General features: G+C 41.3%; 1 protein-coding gene and 1 pseudogene across 1 annotated transcript in view; both read right to left on the reverse strand.

Annotated features, from left to right (window-relative positions):
- Positions 1 to 25,570, reverse strand: part of SHC3 (SHC adaptor protein 3) — a 140,985-nt gene that overhangs the window by 113,633 nt on the left and 1,782 nt on the right. The gene's annotated exons all lie outside the window — the stretch shown is intronic.
- On the reverse strand, positions 6,658 to 23,457 carry LOC132523100 (keratin, type I cytoskeletal 25-like; annotated as a pseudogene).

Raw genomic sequence — 25,570 nt, forward strand, 5'->3', positions numbered from 1 at the left:
GAACTAGTCTAAGCAGATGGTAGGACACGAGCGAACAGGATAGGTGAGGTCGTGCACTGACTGAGGGTCTATTCTAGTCAGGAAAGTAGGTAATAAATATAAATAAATAATTGTTCTATCCTTCACCTGCCTTTTGGGCTTCATGCACTAACTCCATACCCATACTCCTAACCAAACCGAATTTTTCATCACCGCCTTCTCCACCCCACCTTCTCACACCTCCTGTGTCCATATATGCAATGAACTGCTTCCTGCAATCCCTTCTTTCCTCCCCTCCCTTCCACTTCCCCTTCTCAGATCCCTTCCAATCCTTAACGATCCACATCAAATATCAGACACACAGAAAATGCGCCTCCCCCCTCAAATAATAACATCCCTTATTGTATGAGAGCGCTATTTGTGTTCTGCTGCCATGGACCTCTTTGCCTGTTTGCATGATGCCTTTTCACCATTTTATCACGGCACAGGATTTGCACAGAGAATGTAACAAAGTTACGCTGCCAAAATTAAAAATGAAGAAAATTTAAACCTTTAGGGCTCTTTGTCATTGTCATGCCATCCCTCCCTATCAATTCCCTCACATCCCAGGATGCCTCCAAAATGTCGAGTTAGTGCCCTGCATCATTGTCTCCTAACCTAGTGCAGGCTCCAGCACCCATTTACACATTTTGTCACCCAGAAGAAGCTGCAGGATCGTGTCTTTATTCCTCTTTGCATTCCTAATAACTCACCTGGAATGGGTACAAAATAAATGTTTGGTGAATGTATTCACTAAAGGCTAACGAAGTTAAAGATACTTTCAACATCCCTCCAGTAATCAAAACTAGAAAGCTTATAACACTTCATTTGATAATGCAGAAATCTCATGAATCATAATTTTTTCATTAACTTTTCATTTCACTTATTAGCACCAATTTACAGTGGTTTGTGGTATGTAATGTACTTGAACATTCTCTGATTGTGTTTCCCTGAAATTATTCTGGAATTTAGATATTTGACTGTTAAATAAGCCTTTTCACTTAGCTATATTAATCCAAGTGGGTGTCTGAGACTGTGTATTTTAAGTTAAAGAACAATACGAAAAAACAAGGTGGGGGACGGGAATGCTGATCCCAGCAAAGGAAGAGAGGAGTGAAAAGCACAATAAATATTTGTGACAATATTCTGTAATTCTTTCAAAATAAAAAGTTTTTTAAAAAATTCAGGAATGGAGAAAAGAAGACTATAATAGTATTGCTATAAATTTCAACATTTTCTCCAGTTTACCTAGGTGTCAATTTTTCCCCATCTAGAGCAGTATCCTGGAAATGGATACAGGTAACATTCAATTGGGATTACAGGTGCATTTCCTAAAAGGCCAGCTAATTGATAGTTTTCCAATTGAATCACATACTTAGTTTCCCAATGACTAATTACAATTTTTAAATGAATATATATTCTATGAGTTAGCCACCTAATCTCTAAGTCTGTATGTTAACTGGCATGTGTTCTTTTAAGCCGAGTATGCCATAATTACACAATTCAACATGTATTTAATGCTTCTATGTGCCAAGCGCTACAATATAAAAATGAACAAGAAAAACCACTGACCTCAAATTTCACTCCTCTGTCTTCCGTTCTTTTAAAAGCATAAGAAGACAGTTCTAAGAAAGGCACATGTCACTTTTGCTGGCTGGCGAATGACAAAGCCTTGTGAAGCTTTGCATATTTCTGCATTCAGCTAGATAGACAAGAGTGGACTTTGGATTCATACTACCCTAGGTTACAGACACACCTCGTGGTTATGTGAACTGCAGCAAACCACTGAGCCTTTTTGAGTCTCTTTTTCCTCATCTGTAAAATGGGATTATTGTGAGAAATACACGAGACAGCATGGACTTTAAACAAATTGCATTAATTAAGCCAGGCACAGTGAGTGAAAGCTACCTATACTATATTCAGAACACTGATTATTCATCCACAACACACTCCTGTGATAAGTATTTCAATTGGCTTTTCATAAAACTTGTACCGATTTATACATCTGCTCATGGTGTGTGAGAGCCCTTTCCCCTCCCTCTTTGCCAACTCTGCAGGATGTGATTTATTTTCATTTTACTATTTACCTGAAAATCATAATTTTTACAATGAACTTCATTGCCTCGGAAATGAGATTTTATTTTCATTTTAATGCCTAGTCTCTTTCACCTAATCTAAGGAAATAATGAGGGGCCCATCAGAAAAGGCATGGCCCCTCCACACCCCCCTCCTGAGACCTTTCACGCTGTGCCCTGTTATCTAAAACACTTTCCTCCTTTCTTCACCTAGATGACTGCTCTGACATTCAGACTTCACATGCATGATGAAATCAAGTCCCCTCTTCCCTCTGGCTCATTTTATTTAACATACCCACATTTTTAGCAATTCTGTTTGATTGAGATATAATTCATCTGCTATAAAAAGTCATCCTTTTAACATGTACAATTGTCATTTTTAGTATATTCACAATATTGTACAATCTTCCCCACTATTTAACTCCAGAACATTTTTGTCACCCCCAAAATAAACCTGGGTAGAGACTCATTAGCTGTCTCCACCCTCTCTCTACCCTAGCTCCTGGCAACCACTAACCTACTTTTTATTTCTACAGAATTGCCAATTCTGGACATTCTATATAAATGGAATTATAAATATGTGCCCTTTTGTGTCTGGCTTCTTTCACTTAGCATGTTTTCAAGTCTCATCCATGTTACAGCATGTGTTGGTATTTCATTCCTTTTCCTAGGTGAATACTATTCCATTGTATCCATTCAGCAGCTGATGGACATGTGGGTTATTTCCACTTTGGGGCTATTATAAAGAAAGCTGCCATGAACATTCATGTAAGTTTTCATGTGAACATATGCTTTCAGTTCTCTTGGGTGTATACATAGGAGTGGAATTGCTGGGTCATGTGGTAACTCTATGTTTAACATTCTGAAAAACCACCAAAACTTTTTCCAAAGCAGGTGTAGCATTTTACATTCCCATCAGCAACATATGAGTTCCAATTCCTCCACATCTTCACCAACAGCACTCGATATTGTTTGTCTTTTTTATTTCAGCTATCCTAGTGGGTGTGAAGTGATATCTTATTGTGGTTTTGATTTGCATTTCCCTAATGACTAAAGATGTTGAGCATCTTTTCATGTGATTACTGGCCATCTGTATGTCTTTTTTGGAGAAATGTCTGTTCAAATCCTTTGCTCATTTTTTAAATTGGGTTATTTTTGTCTTTAATGTTGAATTATAATAATTCCTTATATATTCTGGATGTCAGTCCCTTATCAGACATATGATTTGCAAATATTTTCTCCCATTCTTTGGTTGTCTTTTCACTTTCTTGACAGTGTCCTTTGAAGCACAAAAATTTTCATTTTAATGAAGTTCAATTTATCTATTTTTCTTCTGTTGTTTATGCTTTTGGTATCATAGTTGAAAAATGATTGCTTAATCCATGATCACAAAGATCTACCCCTATGTGTTTTCTATGAGTTTTGTGGTTTTAGTTCTTAAAGTCTTTGATCCAGCATGAGTTTATTTTTATATATGATGTGGGAAGGGGTCCAACCTCATTCTTTTGCATGTGGATATCTAGTTGTCTTAGCACCATCTGCTGAAAAGACAATTCCCTATTGAACAGTGTTGGAACCTATGTAAAAAATAAATTGACCATAAATGTATGGATTTATTTCTGGACTCTCAATTCTATTCCATTGATCTATATAGCTATACTTAAGCCAGTATCATATTGTCTTGAAATCAGAAAATGTGAGTCCTCTAACATTTTTCTTCTTATCAAGATTATTTTGGCTCTTCTGGGCATGGCTGCATTTTTAAATTATTTGATTAGTTTTTAAATTGTCTTTATTTGATTTTCTTGTTTATTTCATTTGTTTCTGACTTCCTAACCAGAATGTAAGCTCTATGAGGCAAAAGACCACAACCGGTTTTTTTTATCCCCAGTTTGTACCCTCTGAAATTGTACAGGGCCTGAGTATAAACTCAGTGCGATTTACTGAGTAAATGAATGAATGATTGAATACACAAGCTTTTATAGTGATAAATATTGGAAATAGCCTAAATATTAAAAAATAAGAAAGTGTTTAAGTAAGTTATAATGCTTTAATGGGATAGAATATTATGCAACCATTAAAAACCATGTCTTCTAGAGAATTCCCTGGCCATCAGCAGTTAGGACTACCTTTCACTGCCAAGGGCCTAGGTTCAATCCCTGGTTGGGGAACTAAGATCCCACAAACCACACGGCGCAGCCAAAAAAAAAAATGTCTTCTAATAATATTGAATAATTTGGAGAATCATTGAACCTGATCTCAATTTTTCATAAGTAAAAATAAAGGCTAAAAATCATCATGGAAATCTTAATAGCAGTTACTATGAAAAATTGTGATTACAGGTAAGTTTAATTTTCTTTATCCTTTTCTCTAGTTTCTACTTTTTCTGCAATTAGCATGTATTGCTTTCATAAGAGAAAGCTAAACATTATTAACTAGAAGTATCCATATTTAGTAAGGTTGTGTACAGACTTTTGGATTTGCAATAAAGGTCAGTGAATCTCTTTTTAGGATTTTGTTGTTAGTGACACCAACCCCTATTGACTTGAATGGCTTCAGGTTCTATGGAGAACTGGCACATGTGATGAACTGTTCTCCAGAAATCTGAATTAAATATGTGGGGCATAAAGTACACTATAAACGAGCTCCTGCCTGAGTCTCATCTCTGACTTGGTGAATCATCACTCAGCAACCTGTGAGAACCCAAAGGCCCAGGGCAGGCTGTGAACTTCACCTCTTTCATCCAAATCCCCATTGGGTGACCCCAATGGTGAGCACATGTAAGGGCTACTATACCCACTATCAAATAGAGTTCAAATGTCATCAACTTATGGAATGTGTGGCAACTGTTTTTTTGTTTGTTTTTTAAATTTTATTATTTGGTTGTGTAGCGTGTTAGCTGCGCCACTTGGGATCATCACTGCAGCATTCGGGATCTTTCGTCACGGTGCGCAGGCTCTTCATTGTGGCGTGCGGGCTTCTCTAGTTGGGGCGCATGGGCTCTAGAGAGTTGAGCTCAGTAGTTACAGTGCGTGGGCTTAGTTGCCCCATGGCATGTGGGATCTTAGTTCCCTGACCAGGGATCAAACTCACATCCCCTGCATTGGAAGGTGGATTCTTAACCACTGGAGCACCAGGGAAGTTCCTGTGTGGGGACTTTAAATTCAAGCAAAATTCTGTTCCAGAAATTTTAGGTTTGAAAAATCCTTTAGAACTGCTGAAGTTAACTGTGGTCCAACTATCTTAGCAAGTCGATCACAAACTCTTGTGTTCAAGAGCAACTTCTCTACAAATAACAAATGTTGGAGACAGTGTGGAGAAAAGGGGATCCTCCTACACTGTTGATGGGAATGTAAAATGGTGCAGCCACTGTGGAAAACAGGATGGAGGTTCCTTTAAAAACTAAAAATAGAGTTGCCATATAATTTAGCAATCCCACTCATGGCATATATACAGAGAAAACTGTTAATTCAAAAAGACACATGCACCCCAATGTTCATAGCAGCACTATTTATAAACCAAGACATGGAAGTAACCTAAATGTCTGTCGACAGATGAATGGGTAAAGAAGAGGTGGTAAATATATATCTATATATAGATATAATGGAAATTTACTCAGCCATAAAAAAGAATGAAACAATGCCATTTGCAGCAACATGGATGGACCTAGAGATTATCATACTAAGTGAAGTAAATTGGAACGAAAAGGACAAATACTGTATGATATCATTTATATGTGGAATCTAAAATATGACACAAATGAACTTACTTATAAAACAGAAACAGACAGACATAGAAAACAAACTTATGGTTATCAAAGGGGAAAGGGAGTGGTGGAGGGAAAAATTAGGAGTTTGGGATTAGCAGATACCAACTATTATATACAAAATAGATAAATAACAAAGTCTTATTGGATAGCACAAGGAACTATATTCAGTATCCTGTAATAAACCATACTGGAAAATAATATATGATATATATATGCATATGTTCATACATATATGTATATGTTCATATATATATATATATATATCACTTTGCTGTACACCAGAAACTAACATTTAAATCAGCTATGTTTCAATTTTTTAAAAAAGAGCACCTTCTCACAATTTTCAAGTCAACCATGCCCACTCTCCCACTTACATACATGGCATGTAATTCTGTCTGGTATTGCTATGAAATAATTTCAGGTTCCAAAATGATTTGATTTAGTGATGCTAAAGTTAAGATTATTTGTTATGAGTTAAGATTATTTGTTATTTATATATATATAAATATATATATACATTTTTTTAAAGGAAGAAGGTTTACTGACTACAAAGAATTGACAGCATTTTCTGTAAGGTAATCAAATGAGTCATCACATTTGTACATGACGTTCTTCCAAATGAATGCGAAGATGCTATTGATAATGCTATTGATTGCCCAGAGAAAGGTTATATTTCAGTAACAGAAAGGCAAGAGGACAGACCTTTTTCTTAGGCTTGCTCATTTTTCCAGACAGATATAAAACACCTTCTCTTCTCAGAGAGTATTTGGCATATGCTCTCTCTTGTGTATCAAATTAATTGCTTTGAGATTTCTCCTCCAGGGAGTGGAGCCTGGTGATAAGTATTTTGCTGCTTTGGTCTACCTCCTCAAGGACTTTCTTAATCACTATGGGTTTGGCCAGATTTTGATTTGGTTTCCCACATTTCCAGATACATAATCTTTAGACTTGTAACCTTTGGACTCACAAGCCCCATCATCTCCACCGATGAGGAAACAGTAGGTCTCGATTTCTTTTTCCAGGTGGACTTTGATGTCCAGGAGCTACTCGCACTCCAGTTTCTGGCCCTCGGTCTCCATCCTGACCTGGTGCAGCTGTTCCTCCAAGGACCCCAATCTGAGCCTGGATCTGGGCCAGCTGCACACAGTAGTTGCCCTTGGTCTCTGTCAAGGAACACTCCAGGGAGTGTTTCGTGGCTAGGAGAGACTGAAGTTCAATTTCCAGTGTTTGGACTGAGGTGGTGGCTCCCATATCCTCATACATCTGCTGTTGCAGTGAAGCGCTGTTTTCATTGAATCAGGCCTCGGCATCCCTGCGGTTCTGCTTGGCCAGGGCTTCCTACTCAGCCTGCATGTTGTTCAGCAGAACCGTGAGGTCCACACCGGGCTGTACATATTTGAGAAAAGGAAAACTCTAGATTTCATCAATTAACTTGCCTAATCTACTTTATATGGGATTTTGTATCCTTAAAGTTATATATTTATAAGATTTCCTCTAAAAATAGCCTGGAGTTTATTGAAATGTTACTGTCCACACAAGAAGAATGGGCCATACTTAACAGCACTAATTTTGCCAATATCATAGATTCTTTTTCATTTAAAAGTTCATGGACATAAACTAATCAATGGTGGCAGAAGTCAGAATAGTGGGTACTCTTGGATGGGTCCTGACTGGCTGGGGCATGAGGAAGCCTGGGAGGACCTGGGAATATGCTTTTGGTCTTTGTCAGGTACTTGTGTGGGTGTGATGTATTTGTATATATATGGTGCTCTTTGAGCTGAACATTCAAGGTTGCATGGTCTACTATGTAGTCAACAAAAAGAATAAAAGATCATTGTTTTAAGAAAACCCTTGGGCTTCCCTGGTGACGCAGTGGTTAAGAATCCTCCTGTCAATGCAGGGGACACGGGTTCGAGCCCTGGTCTGGAAAGATCCCACATGCCATGGAGCAACTAAGCCCGTGCGCCACAACTACTGAGTCTGTGCTCTAGAGCCCTCAAGCCACAACTGCTGAGCCCACAGGCCACAACTACTGAAGCCCGTGTGCCTAGAGCCCATGCTCTGCAACAAAGAGAAGCCACCGCAATAAGAAGCCCGCACACCACAACAAAGAGTAGCCCCCACTCACCACAACTAGAGAAAGCCCGCACACAGCAACGAAGACCCAACGCAGCCAAAAATAAATTAATTTTTTTTTTAAATTAAATTTATTTATTTATTTTTGGCTGCGTTGGGTCTTCATTTCTGTGTGAGGACTTTCTCTAGTTGCGGTGAGCGGGAGCCACTCTTCGTCGCGGTGCGCGGGCCTCTCACTGTCACGGCCTCTCTTGTTGCGGAGGACAGGCTCCAGACGTGCAGGCTCAGTAGTTGTGGCTCATGGGCCCAGTTGCTCCGCGGCATGTGGGATCTTCCCAGACCAGGGCTTGAACCCGTGTCCCCTGCATTGGCAGGCAGATTCTCAACCACTGCGCCACCAGGGAAGCCCCTAAATTAATTAATGTTTTTAAAAACTTTAAAAAAAAAGAAAGCCCTCAAAGTCATTTTATTTTTAATAGTCAACTTTTTCTGATGAATGATGTATGTTCATTGTACAAAAATTTGGAAAACACAAACAAGCATCAAAAGATGAAAATCATTTCTAATCAACCCACCAGAATAACTTGGCTTTATAATAAATGTTGTTTGAAGCCCTGTAACAGCTCAGTTTCTGTTCCCTGGCTTATAGGGCAGCTGTCAAGCTCTTTATCAGAACCTATCAACTTCAACACTGACACTAGAAGCTATGGCCGCATAGACACCACACACCCACAATGCAACCTGTTTCCAGCATCCATGCTGCTTCTTCCCAGTAGCAAAAACCAGTTGGCTGGTTTTCAAAACCAGTTACTGGCAATTACCTTGTTATTCACCCTCCATGACAAAACCCATGCTGTTCATACTGCAGCCCCAAAGAAAATTTGCAGAAGCTGTGAAGCTGAGAACCCAAAATAGGCACCAGGAAGACCAAGCAATCACTTCCAGCTTTCATCCCATCGAGTCTCAGCCTCACATCCACCTCAGTGGCATCGAGAGCAGTGCTGCACCATCACATCCATCTCCTGGAATGGATTCACACGTTAGGAAGTTGAGCTGACACAGAGTTGGAGTTATAATCTTCTGATATGACAGTACTCTTTCTTGACTAAAGCAAATGAATAATCAATCTCTTTGACTGAAGACAGAGGTCATCCCTGACTCATGGAACTTTGGAGAGGTGAGCTCCAGATTCAATAATAGGGACACAGATGGCTCAAATAGCAAATTTTCAGGAAGCTTCTGTCACCTGCCAGGCACTGTGCCAGTTGCCCTACTAATGTTCATTCACTGCACTCCTCCTGACTACTCTGTAAGACGATGCTGTAGTCACCCCCATTTCAGATAAGGGACTCGAGTCTCAGATGTACCTCTTCCTGATAGGCATCACCCTGTGGAAGGGAAGATTAAGAGTTAAGTAGAGTTGTCACATGTCCAGAGAACCCGGAGTACCTGCTGTTAAGAGTAAAGCGAGAAATGTGTCTCCGGTGCAGTGGCACAAAGGTCACATGACGTGAAGAGGTAGATGCCGCAGGACAGTCTTGTGGGAATAAATGGGTTGGATGTTGAGAGAGGTAACAGCCCACTTTCAGTTTCCCTATTTCCTTTATCAGATTCTTTTCAGCTCCCTTACAGGGAAGAAATTAGCCATTTGGTTCCATAGGAACCCTATGTCTTAACGTTTCCTTAGCTAGTGCGACAATTCTCTTTTAATCTTTCATCTCACAGGGAAAATTATTAATACAAATGCCATATAGGCTTTCATCAAAAGAGCCAGGATGTCATTGTAAATGTTAGCTGGTGGCGTGTGTCATCCATCTCATTTACGATGAGGAAGCTGAGTCAGAGAGAGGAAGTATGACTGGGGTTTGGTTAAAAGTAAATCACTGTGCTTCATTTCATCTGAAAATCACAGCAATGCAATAGGCCACATCTGCTATTCAAAGTCAAAGGAAAAGATGGAAGAAATATTCCCAAAATACATATTGGTATTATAGCTAAAGTCCTGTTCTAGTTCATGTGTAAAGGAGGCAAAGCTGACCAGCCCTCTTTATCCTATGGAGTGTGTCTCCATTCACCACTCTCATCCTCACTCTGACACTGAACTAGCTGCTTGGTCTCAGAAGATACATTCTCTCACCTTGAGCTTTCGTTTTCTTCACCTCCCACCATCTGAAAAAATAAATAAAAAGATCATTGGACAAGATGGCCCCTGAGGTCTGCTTAGCTTCTCTCTGTGTAGCTGAACCCCTTGTAGGCCTAGTGCCAACAGCCACCTTCTTCTGTGGGCCCACTCACAGGGCCTTGAGCCCCAGTCTCAGTACCGGGCCTCCGTTTAATTGCACCAGACTATATATGGATTCCTGGCTTTGCATTCCACTCCTTGCCACACTCCCTTTGCCCGGAGCCTACCTCACTGTCCTGGCTCTTAGGGAGCTGCCACCAGCCCAGGGTCTGGACTCTAACAACTGAGAACAAGGCCAAGCTGTCTCGGAAGCCTTGTCAGGGCTACAGGATCTGTTGAAATAACTCCTTCTACATTCCTAGGATTGGTGACTTGTATCTTCTCTCTTTTGATCTTTGTCAGTCTTGCTGGGTTTATTCATTTTATTGATTTTTTTCAAAGAAACAGATTTTTGTTTTATTGACTTTTTTCTATTGATTTTGTTTTTCATTACATTGATTTTGCTTTTATCTTTGTTATTTTCTTATGGCTGCTTGCTTTGGCTTTATTTTGTTCTTTTTTAGTGTCGAGCTAGATACTTGGATTATTGGTTGGAGAACTTTTTTCCAATGTAAGCATTTGTGGCTATATATTTCCCTCTTGGCACTATTCTAGCTGCGTCCCACATATTTTGATATGATGTAGTTTCATTTTCATTCAATTCTATGTATTTTAAAATTTCCTTTGAAATTTGTCCTTTGTCCCATGGATTATTTATAGGCATGTGGCTTAATTTCCAAGTGTTTGGATATTTTCCTGCTGTCCTTCCTTATTGCTTTCTAACTTGAATCCATTGTGGTCAGAGAACATAATCTGTATGATTCCAATTATTTTAAACTTGGTTAGATTTGCTTATTTTATGGCTTGAGGAATGATCTGTCTTGGTAGATGTTCCATGGGCACTTGATAAGAATGTTTATTCTGCTGTGGTTTCATGGAGGACTCTATGGATGTCTACTTGATTCTGTGGTTGATTATGATGTTCAGCTTTGGATATCCTTGATGATTTTAAGCACAGTAACCTATCAATTGCTCAAAGTGGGCTGTGGAAATCTCCATCTATAATTATGGATATATACAAGCATTTCTGTACTCATTTCTACTATAAGAATTAGTTCATATTACACACACGTTGTTGCACCATGCTCTTCTCAGCCAGAGATGCTTCTTTTCCAATAAACCATAATAAAATTCTAATTCACTGTTTTAAATGTCTATATGTTACTGCATGGTTTTGAATGCATCAGAACTTATAGCACCACTCTATTGTGGGACATTCACTTTGTTCTGTGGGTGGCATTATTCCCACTGATGATTCCACTGGCCTTCTTAATTGCAATTCTGAGTTTTGATGACAAAGGCTGATGGTTGGAAGTTCTCAATTGTTGAGTGGCCTATAGTAGGAGGGTGGGAGGGCAGAGGTGAGTTTACACTGAGCCTTTAGATAAAAGGAAGTGTGACTCTGAAAATCATCTGCTTGTAGATTATAACAAATAAGCCATAAAGAAAACCCTATCATCCTTTCTTGGAAAAAGGAGCAGCTGTATCTTAGACAAAGATGAATTTATCTCTGTCGTGTAGGCATATGAAATAAGGTCCAAATTATTCTCAGGACACAACAAAACTCTACAAACAGAATATACACCAACCCAAGCAATTCCACCAAATTCTTTACATGAGCAAAATCTCTTAAATGTAATTTACAAACTAAGACGTAAACAGATAAGAGAATCCAGATCAGGACTGTTGACTGAGTGAGAAATGTTTAGCTTGGAGAGGAGAAAGTGAGGGAAATATACCTCCAGCTCCCAGCATCATGGAGGGAGGTTGCCTAGTGTAATCCAAAAAGGACCAGCAATGGACCGGTTCCCCCATTGAACAGGCAGCATCCTGACTCCAAGGGGCTACAGCCCCTGTTACCGACAAATGGCAGCCAACATCTCAGCGTCCCTTTGACTGTGGCCAGTCTGCAGTGGAATGTCTTCCCACCGGCCCCCCCGCCCCCACCCCCCGCAACCGCCCCATCAAATGCCATGCCCACTCCCGCCTCCAAAGTGTCTCTCACTCTGGTTCTCCTGCTTGAACATCCTCCATCCCTCCACCTCCCAGATCTGGACAATCTTTCAGGACCCAGAAAAAAATCCCACACCCTCTGAGAAGCCTTTCTTGATAACTCCAGCCACCACCAATCTCTCACCATGCCATTAGCACCTTATTAAACATGATATTTTTTTCTGTCTTTTTAAAATGGAGCAGCTTTTCCTCCTCAACTGGATCACAAGTCCCTTTCGGAAAATCACCCTGTACCTCTTTCACAATCTACAATACCTTCCACAGGACAAGGCAAGTGACTGAGCCCTCAAAAAGTACTTGTTGATACACTCATCTTCCCTCATTCTTTTTCATAAATCCACGTGCTTTAATTAAAGGTGGGGGCACGTGGAAGTGTGCAGGAGTTTAGCTTTCTGTTTGGAAATGTCCTGGTGACATTTGGCTATACAATATTTTACCTTAATAATGCTTATTCATGGCTATCATTAAAGTTGATTATCTTACTGAAACCCTTCTGTAATTAGCTTTAAAGAAAAAGAGCAATAAAAACAAAATTCATGGGTCTGCTAATAAGGCTTCTCATCTATGGAACAGCCTGTAAAGACTTTGGGTGGGCTGTGTCATACATGCCAGTTCATGGAAAGAACAATCATCAAGGGATTTTTAAACAGAATGGAGTTCAAAATGTGCCTCTCTGAAGTTACATTCTTAATCACCAACCATATATAAATAGGCCCACAGGTCACCCTCCTCACCAGTCTCTTTTGTTCTGTCACATTCCCCAGTGTCCTACAGTCACCTTGATTCCTCCTTCTTCACGTGTTAAGTGTTTATCACTGGCTCTTTCCCCAGGGAAGTTTTGGGAAGAGCCAGCTGACCTCCTTTTCCACAATTCATGGCCTTCTATCACACATCTGTAAAGCCCCCTCTGGAGAATGATTTCCTTGAAAGCAGGGACCATTTAATTCATCTTGGATTCTCAGGAGCCCCAGCAATAGGCATCCAGTAGGTTCCCACTTAGCATGGATTGAATCAATGAACACAAAGACAAACCCACAGGGCTATGGAGATCCTAAGACGTGATCATTAACTCTGCCTCATACACTCTGCTGCTGAGTCTTGAAAACTAACAGTTATTTCAGACCAAGTTAGAGTGGACAGAAAGGGCCCAGAGCGGGAGAATTTGAGCTAAGGCCAGAGTTGCAACTGGTTTGGGGAAAACAAGCTGTTTCATGTGGCTGAAATATTGGTGGTTGAGGGGCAAAAGATGAAGCTCAAGAGCTAAACTGAAGCCAAACCATGAAAGTTTGTGTGTCATAATAAGGCATTTGGATTGACTTCTACAAGCAAAGGCAAGCAACAGAGAGCTTTTCATTAGAAAGATGAGAGATATTTATTTTACAAAGGTAAATGATTCACCACATTAATAGAAAAAGGGTGAAAAATATATATTTATCTCAAATGCTGAAAACTAATTTGGAAGTTCATTTGGAAAACTAGGGTTATAGGAAATGTTTATTAACTTGTAAAAGTGTATATAATAGTAAATGTCCTCCTTTATAATAAGTACAGAAGACTGACTTTGTAGCCAGAAGTGAAAAAGTCACCTTCAATAAATGGATAAAGAAGATGTGGCACATATATACAATGGAACATTACTCAGCCATAAAAAGAAATGAAATTGAGTTATTTGTAGTGAGGTGGATGGACCTAGAGTCTGTCATACAGAGAGTGAAGTAAGTCAGAAAGAGAAAAACGAATTCTGTATGCTAACACATATATATGGAGTCTAAAAAAAAAAAAATGGTTCTGAAGAACCTAGGGGCAGGAAAGGAATAAAGACACAGACGTAGAGAACGTACTTAAGGACACAGACATAGAGAACAGACTTAAGCACACAGGGAGGGGGAAGGGCAAGCTGGGACAAAGTGAGAGAGTGGCATGGACATATATACACTACCAAATGTAAAATAGATAGCTAGTGGGAAGCAGCCACATAGCACAGGGAGATCAGCTCGGTGCTTTTTGTCCACCTAGAGGGGTGGGATAGGGAAGGTAGGAGGGAGATGCAAGAGGGAGGAGATATGGGGATATATGTATATGTATAGCTGATTCATTTTTTAATAAAGCAGAAACTAACACACCATTGTAAAACAATTATACTCCAATAAAGATGTTTTAAAAAAAATTAAAAATAAAAAAGTCACCTTCACCAATAGAATTGATTACTGTACTCTAGGTCCCATGAATGTAATAAGAAAAGAAAAGGTTAATATTAGCTAAAACTTATTGTACACACAGGCAAAAATATTTGCCCAAATGGAAAGATTCATGTAGAAGAATGTTCATTATTTTACAATCTGTGATAAACTGGAAACTATCTACATGTCTAACAATAGGGAACTGACTGAATAAGTATTAGCACCTCCTTGTATATGAATATTAAGCAAATGCCAAAAAGAATGAAGCAGAATTATAGGTACTAATATTGAAAGATTTCCAAAGCATATTAAATGAAAAGAGCAAGTCACAGAACTATGTATGTAGAATACTTTGCTTTGTGAAACAGAAAGGAAAAAGAAAAGATAAAAGAAAGGAAGAAAAATAAGTGTGTATGTGTGTGTCTGGAAATATAAATAACAAACAGGTGATGGTGATTACCTCTGAGAGGAAGAAAATTAGAAGGGAAAGCAGCTGAAGGGAAACTTTGAAACATCTAAGTAAGACTATATTTTTTAGCCAATTTAAAAAGAAGAGTCTTTCCCAAAGGAATCATCTGAAGACCAGTTAGTTTATTGTAATAATCACAGAAAGAAATGGTGAAGGCATGAATTGGGACAAAAGGAAGGGAAAAGAAGATCTGAAACCCTGTTGAGCAGAAATGATAGTTTAGTGACTGAAAAGATGTAATAAGTTTAGGAAAAGGAGGTATTCAAGGATGGCGATGAGGTCTCGAGTTTGGGAAGCAGGTGAGCCGTGACACCATTAACTGAGGAACAGAATGTAGGTGGGAAAGGTCATGAATTCAGTTTGAGACCTATTTCATTTAAGAGGCCATGAAACAGTGGATGGGCATGTTGGATGGTCAGTAAGCAATACAGACCTGAGCCCAATGTATGCCACTGCCCTTTGACACATGACACTGGTCCAAGCCACCTTCACCGCTCCTAATTGTCTCCGAACTGCCTCTACTTTCATTTCTGCCTTTCCAATCTGTTCTCCCCACAGAAGATAGAATAATCTTTCAGAAAATCTCCAGTGGTTTCCCACTGCACTTGCCTGGTGCTGGGACACCTCCTAGGTACCCTCCCCCTGACTCAATACACTAATTACATTGGATACAGTCAGTTTCTATCTCCTCCTCCTAGAATGCAGTACACATGCACGCACACACACACTCATGCACAAAAACACCTGCACACCAATCCCATCCATTTTCCTGGGTATCTAGGGCTCCACTTCCGTATCACCTCCTCAGAGAAGCCAATCTTGATTTCTGTAACCTCACTACCAATGTGATCTCCTGGTATTTTCTCTCATCTGTCTCTACTACTGACACTGAAAGAGCAGGAAGCATGCTTATTTAATCACCTTTTTATCCCCAACTCTTAAGACAGGGCTACCCCAGAATGGCAATTCAATAAACACTAGTTGAATGAAATAATTGATTAGTATATTGATGGAGGAATAAATTAATAAGTAGAGGGTAAGTCTGTTCACAAATAATCAGAAATAAGAAAAAATAAAGAGGAACCTGCACAGCAGATGCTGGGAGTCTGGGAGAAAGATTGTGAGGTGACAGCACCAGGTGAAAAGGAGTTTTTGATTTTATAATTAGGGGGTCACCAAGGAACCTTTTCCAGACACTGTCTGCGGATCGGGAGCAGCCAATTGTCTCACGTTGGTGTAAATAAGGTGAGAGAAAGTGAAATGAGGAAGGAGGGGGTGGGAGAGGGAAGAAGGGATGCTTGGAGGGGAAGCTGTTTTAGGTACAAGAAGCCTAAGGATGAGGTCCACAAAAATAAGTTATATTTTTTTAAAGGTAATACTCAAAACTCATCACTTGCTAATCATTGTGTGACATGTTACTATCGTCTACACCCTTGAAGTTGAGACTCTGCAAAGCTGTGTTACTGCACATCCTTTCCCACCTCCCAGTGGAAGCAGGGTATAACTATTTATACTACAGGAACTGGCAAACACTATAAATCATGACGTTTTAGTCCACAAAGCCAGGTGTTAACGTTTCCCCGCATAGCCCTTCCCTGGGAGCCTTAACCAACAGATAGCACAGGAATGAGGGTTGGGGCGGGGGAGGCGGGAGGGTATTTGCAATAAAAGGACAGGAGTTTGTGGGCCACACTGGAACATCAGAACCCCCTCTCCTGGCCATCATTTGATGACTTTTATTTTCTTCTCCCATGTGAGTAAATAAGTCTCTCTGCAAACAAGGTTATTATCTATTACAGGAGTTGCTACTTCCAGCAAAAAAATCACAGCTCAGTCCTTTAGATCGTGCAGCCACCACCGCCTCACAAATAACCATCCATAAAATAGCAGTGTCTCCAGCTCAGGGACCAGGAGGAGAGCCTGGAGGGGGCAGTCCTGAAGGAGTGAGACCAGTGGGACCAGTGAACTTGTTACGACCTCCGGTGATGACGTTAGGTGTGACACCATCATTCATCAGGTGCAGGAGGCCGTTCCAGCCTCCATTCTGGACAAGTATACAAACCACAGACACACACTATTACCACTGGTCCTATAAAGACCTATTTCACAGCTCTTCTGGTGAGTAGGGGGTCATAGTTCATCTGTCTCGTATTCCAGGACCTTAGTTTGAGGGTTAGGCTTGAGGAATTTTTAAAGGTGTCTCCATTTGGTGCCCACAGAAATGGTAAAGAAAACTGAGACTCTTCCAGGTGGGTTATTTTGTCATTTCTTACTCTCATCTCCATTCTTCCAGAGAATATGAATCTCCTTAAGTGTTTGAGTCAGCTAGTGGCCACTCTAGATGAGACTCCAAAAGTTTGTGTACAGCCTGTGATGGTAAATTTCACGTGTTAACTTGGCTGGGCCACTGGGTGCCCAGATACGTGATCAAACATGATTCTGGGGGCTTCCCTGGTGGTGCAGTGGTTGAGAATCTGCCTGCTAATGCAGGGGACACGGGTTCGAGCCCTGGTCTGGGAAGATCCCACATGCCGCGGAGCAACTGGGCTTGTGAGCCACAACTACTGAGCCTGCACGTCTGGAGCCTGTCCTCTGCAACAAGAGAGGCCGCGATAGTGAGAGGCCCGCGCACCATGATGAAGAGTGGCCCCCGCTTGCCACAACTAGAGAAAGCTCTCGCACAGAAACAAAGACCCAACACAGCAAAAATAAATTAATTAATTAATAAGAACAAGTCACCAAGACCTGCAATTAAAAAAAAAAAAAAGATGATTCTGGGTGTTTCCGTGAGGGTGTTTTTGGATGACTTTAGTATTCAAATGGATAGACAGACTGAGTAAAGCAGACTGCCCTCTCTAATGTGGGTGGGCCTCATCGAATCAACTGAAGGCCTGAAGAGAACAAAAAACTGACCCTCCTGGGAAAAGAGGGAATTCCTCCTACCTGATGGCCTTCAAGCTGGGATAATGGCTTCTTCCTGCCTTTGGACTCAAACTGAAACACTGGCTCTTCCTGGGTCTCAAGCCTGCTGACTCACCCTGCAGACTTCTCAGCCTCCATAATCACATGCACCAATGCCTCATCACAAATCTCCTTCTATATATATGCACATCCTATTTGTCCTCTTTCTCTGGAGACCCTGGACTAATCCACTACTATAAAAACAGTTTGGGAGAAAACCTGTTCCTAAAAGGATCATCTGGTTGCTAGAGGAGAACCCACCAGGGCCAGGAGGTAGGGTGGTCCAGGGGAGCCTGAGCAGGGTGGGTGTGGAGGTACAGCTCCCACCCCATCCCCTGGGGGTGTCCATCAGAGGCATCTCCTGAATCCCAATGTCATCACCTCTGAAGGAGAAATCACAGAGGCTGGCCCACCTCCTCTGCCTCGGGGACCACAGAGTCGAATGCAGGGATGTTCCAGGGCCTGTGACCCTGACCGCGCTCTGCCAGACTTGGAACCGCTATTAAGCCTAATCCTGCAACTTAATCATCAGAACCTTGAGTTCTGTCAGTGCTGATGTGGGAGCCCCCCCAGCTCCGCAGGATTCAGGAAGCGGGGGAGGGGTGTCGATGGCTGTGAGCTGACACCTGTAGAAGCTGGCTACCGGGCACCTTTTAGATCATTTCTCTTTTTTTTAATGTTGATATATTTTGTATGTTGTATGTATGTGTGAAAATTTCCACAGCAAACGTCTACATTTTATAAAGAAAGGTTTACAAAAGAACCAGGTGAGTGACATCACAAGAGTGACATCTCTGCTGCCAGCAAGAGAAGGTGGCTGTTCAGTCTCTGTCTTTCGAGTCCATGACCGTGTTTCTCTGGGGGCCCTGGGGCCCATCTGAAGACAAGTCCCAGCCTTTCTCTGCCTTTCTCTGCCTGTCCCTCTCATCATTCCTGTCTTTTAGAAATAATTCAGTGTCGGCAGAAGCAGGCTGTGGGGACTTCTGCTTGAACAGGCCTCTGCTCAGGAAGATCAGAGGATCCAAACTGAGGTCCGGAGGGAAAGGAAGTGAGATGGATGTGCCAAATCCTAGGAGGTAAAGGGCTCTTCAGGATCCAACATGGTGCAGCCCAGTGGTCCCAGCAGGACCGAGTTGCGTGCATACACTGCATCCACCTCCAGGAGGACTGATGTGTCGTGAAAGGGGCTGGCTCTTCCACACAAAGAACACTCAAAACAATTATGTTTTCATTGTTTTCTCCCAAGAGGTAAAAGCATTGTTACTCCCTCTTTGGGGGAAAGCATAAGGGACCCCGATTTTATAGTGTTTCTGCTGAAAACCAGGCTAGGGCTAGTTTTCCATCAAGAGAGCTAGAACTGTGTTGTGGTTTTTCAAGATGTTTTTAAACGGAAGGTTTCTATATGGGCAAATAGTATTAGAAATGCTGAATATTTGCAAAGCAAAAAGCAATAGGATTGAACCTTATCTGTCGGTCCCTCTAGAATGCCAAACAATTATATTTAATTGTCAGAAGGATCCCAGCAGAGAGCACTACTGGTGGGAAGTTGGGTGAAAGTCAAGTTCCACTGAGTTTGCAGGTTTGATACAAGTTTAAATTCTTAAAATTTAGAAAGAAATCTTTGCTGCTTTTTCTGCCCATTCAATAGACAGAAGTGAGGAAATGCTCTTCTGAGGGGCCTTCACTTTAGGAAAACTACACATTTCAAATGACACACTAGGATGGCTTCAAGTCTAAAGAAAGCAGCCAGCGTTGGGAATTCTCTGGCCGTCCAGTGGTTAAAACTCCACGTTTCCACTGCAGGGGGCGCTGGTTCAATCCCTGGTGGGGGAAGTAAGATCCCACATGCTGTGGCCAATAAATAAATAAATAAATAAATAATAATAATAATAAATAAAGTAAGCAGCGTCGTAACAACAAGCTCTTTGGACATTCTTTCTCAGAAAGCCTTGGCTTTGAGGGGGTTCAGATATTCTGATGCCACTGGGCATCAGGAACACCAGTGATAAGGTGAGGCTCCAGTCCCTCAGCTCTCCCTTCTCTGCAGCTTCTCTTCCAGCATCTAGGTTTCTCTACAGCTTCTGCAGGAGATGAGATCATGGCTAGAAACCCAGATCTCTGCAGGAAGGTGGTAGAACTTGCCAGACCTCTCTTGTCGAGAGGCAAGGCAAGTCTGAGCCCAGAATCTGAGGGCCAAAGACCATGGGTGCCCTGAGCTGCCATCATCTGCCAAGCAAGAGCAGAGGCTGATCCGAACCTGAGGCACCGCACAGAGTCAAGAGGATGCAAGGGGATGCCAGCTCCCCAAGAAGAGCAGCAACTGGTCCTCTCCTCCCAGGCATATCAGGGGTGCACATGGCACCTTCTGCCCACCAAGGTGAAGAGCACAGCATTGCCTGAACCATGGAAACTCCGTCTTTGGCCTGGCATCTTGCTGGAATCCAGTGGTTCTCATGGAGATTCCTGGCCCCCCCCACCCTCCAAGTTTAACTAGTGCCGTTCTGTTTGTTTTAGGGAAACCTCGCCAATCCTAGTGCTGGGAGGCACAGACTGACACACATGGTGTGTCATGTGTGTGCATGCCACCCTGGTGGAGGGGAGGGAAGAGGCAAAACCACATGGGGACAGAATGATTTGTTGTTTCTTTACCTCAACTGAAAATCAATACTTATGAATTTGCAGGACCAAAAGCAACTTGTAAGATTATTGTATGATTGCACACACACACACACACACACACCCCACGGTCAGCATCCATCCTGTTGTGCACTTACACACACACACACAGAGTTAACATCTACCTACTCAGTAGGCCATTCTTACACTTAATGCCTCCCACCATAAAGACATTCTTTATCCACTGCATATTGTAGATTTCTTCTGCTAAAATTCTAATTTTTTTCTTGTCCTTTACCCAGGAAATATGCACAACTGATCATTTCTTTCCATTTCATATGAAACTATCTTATTTCTTTTTTTTTAATAACATCTTTATTGGAGTATAATTGCTTTACAATGGTGTGTTAGTTTCTGCTGTATAACAAAGTGAATCAGCTCTACGTATACATGTAATCCCCATATCCCCTCCCTCTTGCATCTCCCTCCCTATCCCACCCCTCTAGGTAGACACGAAGCACCGAGCTGATCTCCCTGTGCCATGCAGCTGCTTCCCACTAGCTACCTATTTTACATTTGGTAGTGTATATATGTCCATGCCACTCTCTCACTTCGCCCCAGCTTACCCTACCCGCTTCATGTGTCCTCAAGTCCATTCTCTACATATGTCTTTACCCCTGTCCTGCCCCTAGGTTCTTCAGAACCATTTTTTTCTTTAGATTCCATATATGTGTGTTAGCATATGGTATTTGTTTTTCTCTTTCTGACTTACTTCACTCTGTATGACAGACTCTAGGTCCATCCACCTCACTACAAATAACTCAATTTCGTGAAACCATCTTATTTCTAAATTAAGTAATTCCATTTAACTTAATTTGTCCTTGGGTATTTTCATTTAAAATGCTGAATCCTCATTGTGCTTCTCTCTGAACCCCACAAAACTTTCTGGGCAGCAGCACCATGGGGTCTGGCCCTGGCCCGGAGAAGCACACCCTGATACAGCGGTGCAGCCAGAAGCCCCGTTCTTCCAGATGCATGAGGTGCAGGAGCAAGGAACTGCCCCAGCCATGACACCGCCTCCTCCCCCATGTCACAGGAGACTGGCTGAGCTTGTGCTCAGCCCACCCTCTACTTCCTGCGGCCCCATGTAAAGGTCCAGAGAGGCGGGCTGACCTCTTGAGCTCCACACTCTGAGGTGGCCAAGTGGATCTGGGGTCCCAGTGTCCAGGCGCCCCCCAGACCCTCCACGTCCAGGCCACGTCCCTGCTGGGAGACACGACAACCAAGCAAGGGGCTGCAGGCTTCACAAACCCTTCAGGATGAGCCTGTTGGCTGGAAAGACAGCCTCTTACATGTTTTACATGTTTGCTGCCCAAGTGTCCCATTACCACTACTTTGCTTCAATGATATTTATCATGTATTCCCCAAAAGCTGACATATATTCAAAGACAGAACAGAGTGGTAGCGTAGAAGAGCAAGAAGTCTACTCTTTGTGAGATTAAAGTTTCATCAAAAGCTTATCTTTTGGAATTATTTTCTCTTAAACATGAATATAAAAGCAATGAATGAAATAATCAGGTATTTCTGGAAATAAAACATTTACTATTTTCTAATGACCCTGTCCAAAGTCATTGTTGTGTGTGTGTGTGTATGTGTGATGTGGTGTATGTGTGATGTGGTGTGTGTGTGTGTGTGTGTGTATATGTGGGTGGGACAGGGTATATGTGTGTGTGTATGTATATGTGTGATGTGTGTGTGTGTATATGTGGGGGGATAGGTTATGTACGTGTATGTGTGTGTGTGTGTGTGTGTGTGTGTGTGTGTGGTATATGTGGGGAGGTGGGCTATGTATGTGTGTATGTGTGGTGTGTGTGTGATGTAGTGTATATGTGCACACACACATTTAATGCATCTGTTATACTTGTGTCACATAAAAAAAGAGATGTCCAGATCAAATTAGTAATTTTGTCTATTAATCTCAAAAGAGTTTCTTAAACTGTTTTTCAAACGATTTAGACAATTTACATGTAAGCCACCCATTTATGAGATTTTTCAACAATTTTAAGAAAAAAATCAACTTTTAAAGTTGTCTTCTACATCAAGGAACAATTTTTTAATCTAAAATTAAAGCAAAATTCAATCAGTCTCACCATAATGATATATCATGGCTATACTTGAAATAGCTTTGTTGATGACAGTTTAATATGACCTTAGCTCACAGTTATCAAAAGAACACAACGTTAAGAAAAAAAAGTTTAGATATTTTTGCTAAGAAAAAGATTTAAAATATTTTTAAAGACAGTGAAAAAACTACCAACTGAGAATAAATTTTAGAGTACAGTTAATAAAGACCATCTAGGGCTTCCCTGGTGGCACAGTGGTTGAGAGTCCGCCTGCCGATGCAGGGGACACGGGTTCGTGCCCTGGTCCAGGAGGATCCCACATGCCGCGGAGCGGCTGGGCCTGTGAGCCATGGCTGCTGAGCCTGTGCGTCCGGAGCCTGTGCTCCGCAACGGGAGAGGCCACAACGGTGAGAGGCCCGTGTACCGCAAAAAATAAATAAATAAATAAATAATAAAGACCATCTATAAAAAGCAATAGAACATTTATAAATAAAATGAATAATTTATACCACCCTAAATATCATCAGATTTGCAAATGGGGGAAACAAAATATTTTTTAAAGAGCTCTTGTAAAAACAAGGCTTCATTCCAAAAGAAAAACAATCCAGCAAACCAGGAAATAATTCAGTAGTTCTCTGTTAAAATCTCCTGTAAACAGCTCGTATCATAGAGCTATTATCAGTAAAGATATAACACTCTTTGCAGACCAAAACCTCAGCTGTCTGAGGGAGGCATCACGGGATTTATGGACACATAACCTACTTTCTCACTGTGTTGCTGGTGATCAGCGAACACTTGGGCCTCTTGATTCTTGCCATGGGCACTCAGGTCAGTCCTAAATGTGGTAACTTTTATCCTGTTTTGAGTCTGTGGCATGATGTGCTGTAAAGAGAGCCCTTCTTTTGGGGAACCCCCCCCCAGGGCTGCCAGCTAGCCCAGGTACCTCCCACACAGTATTGCCTTCCGCTGCTGGGGGGCGGGAGGTGTCAAGGCTGAACCTCAAGACCACGCTTGTCTTCAAATGGCTACTCCACCTCAGCCAGTGCCTATTTTTAAGAACTGACTCCCAACTGTTCATGTCTATCTTCCCTTCCTAAACTGTTCTCTCTGTGGATCTGCAGGTGGAACACCCAAATAGCGCCTTTGGGACCTGCTAAAGACGCTTATCAGCCCCCATGGGCACTCAGGCTCCTTGCCAGCTTGGACTTTTAGGCAATAGAATTTGAAAGTGGGTAGCAGCGTAATCAACACTTGTCTGTATTTCTCTAGGCCTTTCAAGTTCAAATTTAAAATAGTTTCAAAATAGGGTTGTAATGAAAATATTCATTGCTCTTAGCTGTTACGATGTTCCTTTTCTGTCTATAAAGGGCATATTTTCTTGTTCTTTCCCTTTTGTGTCACCAAAAGAAAAAACCCAGTGTCAGGCATACTTAGGCAGGTACAAAGGTGCTGCCAGTGGGGTCTCCTGATGTAAATAAATACAAACCTGGAGGCTGCCTGGACTCTTCCTTATCTGCATACCCTCATGCTGCTATTAAAAGCAGACTCAAGTGATGGCACGAAGGACAAATTAAACATGCTCTGAGCTTGGAATTCTACTGCTGCTCAGGTACTTCTATTTTTAAATTTTAAATCCTTCATTAATTAATATTACAACCTGCTGTTCAAATAGTTCGATGTTTCCTAATTGATCAAAACCAGCCAGACTTCGGGATTTTACAATTTCCACTTTCATGTAAGTAGATTATGTTAAAATATTTTTGAAGAATAAATCTGTGTGCAATATCTTAATATTGTCTGTAGGTAGGTATTTCTATGAGGCAGGAAATCTATAATTATACAGCAGATGAATCTTCCAGGAAACTGGAAAACATTTGGGGGTTTTCCTTAATTTAGAAATACATTTAAATCAAAGAGAATAAGAAGTTCTTTCCCAAACCCTAAGCCTTTAGATTTTGCAGCTGAGTTACAGGCATGTTATAAAGATTGCCCCTTTCTATCTACCAGAGATCTTTTAAAGTAAGGATACCAATAAAACTATTTACAAGTCAGCAAATAATACCAAATTAAGTTTTTTTCAGTTTTGTGATTTTTCAAGAGAATAAGTTCATGGTTCTAAATTCAACATGGGCAATTCAGAAATGTGTACCAACAGAGGGCCACGTGATATTGTGAATCAAATGTGCACAGAAGAAATTGTCCTTTAGTGTCTGGTCTCCTTTGCTGTGTGATTTCAAACTTCTCCAGGGAAGCCTGAGCGTCCTATGTTGCCGCCATTCACCACTGAAGATGGGCCAGACCACAGCAAGGGGCACTGACCGGGCCGTGCTATATGCCCCCAGGTCACTACAGTCTCATGGCACAACAATGTGACCTGAAATCCAGAAGGCTCTGGGCAGACCCAGCCTTCTGCCTATTTGAGTGTTGCTGCTACTTCTCCGGGGTGTGTCACAACCTAATGGCCCAGCAGAGCAGACTAGTTTTAGTTGCTCATCCTTCTTCAGCCACAACTGACATTTAGAACTGGATGTCTGCCTTCATCCTTCAAAAAGCAAGAGTAAAGCCCTAAGCAAAGTGAATGATTTCTTTTTTTTAAGGAACACTTTAAAGGCATAAGTTTGAAAATTCTCCCTCCATTTGGAAACTACCCTCTATGTGCAACATGACAGGTATAAAAAGCTTTGCCAACATCCATCTATTTCAAACGTAGGCTGTTTTTTTCTTTAGATAGCAATTATACTAATATGCCACGTAATATACTCTGGCATCACCTCTTCACCTCAGAGTTGTCAGGGATTTTTGTTTGGTTTTGTTTTTTCTTTTTTTCTTTTTGTTTTTGGCTCCTGGTTATATAATTTAAAGAAGAAATACAAGAAGAATATTCTTTTATAATAAACTCAACCTGCTGTGCATACTTTATGCTGATCTTTATCCCTTTTGTAAAATATATTATTAATCCATTTTCAGAAGTTAAGAATGAAGATGAAAT

Source organism: Lagenorhynchus albirostris, chromosome 7 (genome assembly GCF_949774975.1).
Source record: "Lagenorhynchus albirostris chromosome 7, mLagAlb1.1, whole genome shotgun sequence".
Classification (NCBI taxonomy): Eukaryota; Metazoa; Chordata; class Mammalia; order Artiodactyla; family Delphinidae; genus Lagenorhynchus; species Lagenorhynchus albirostris.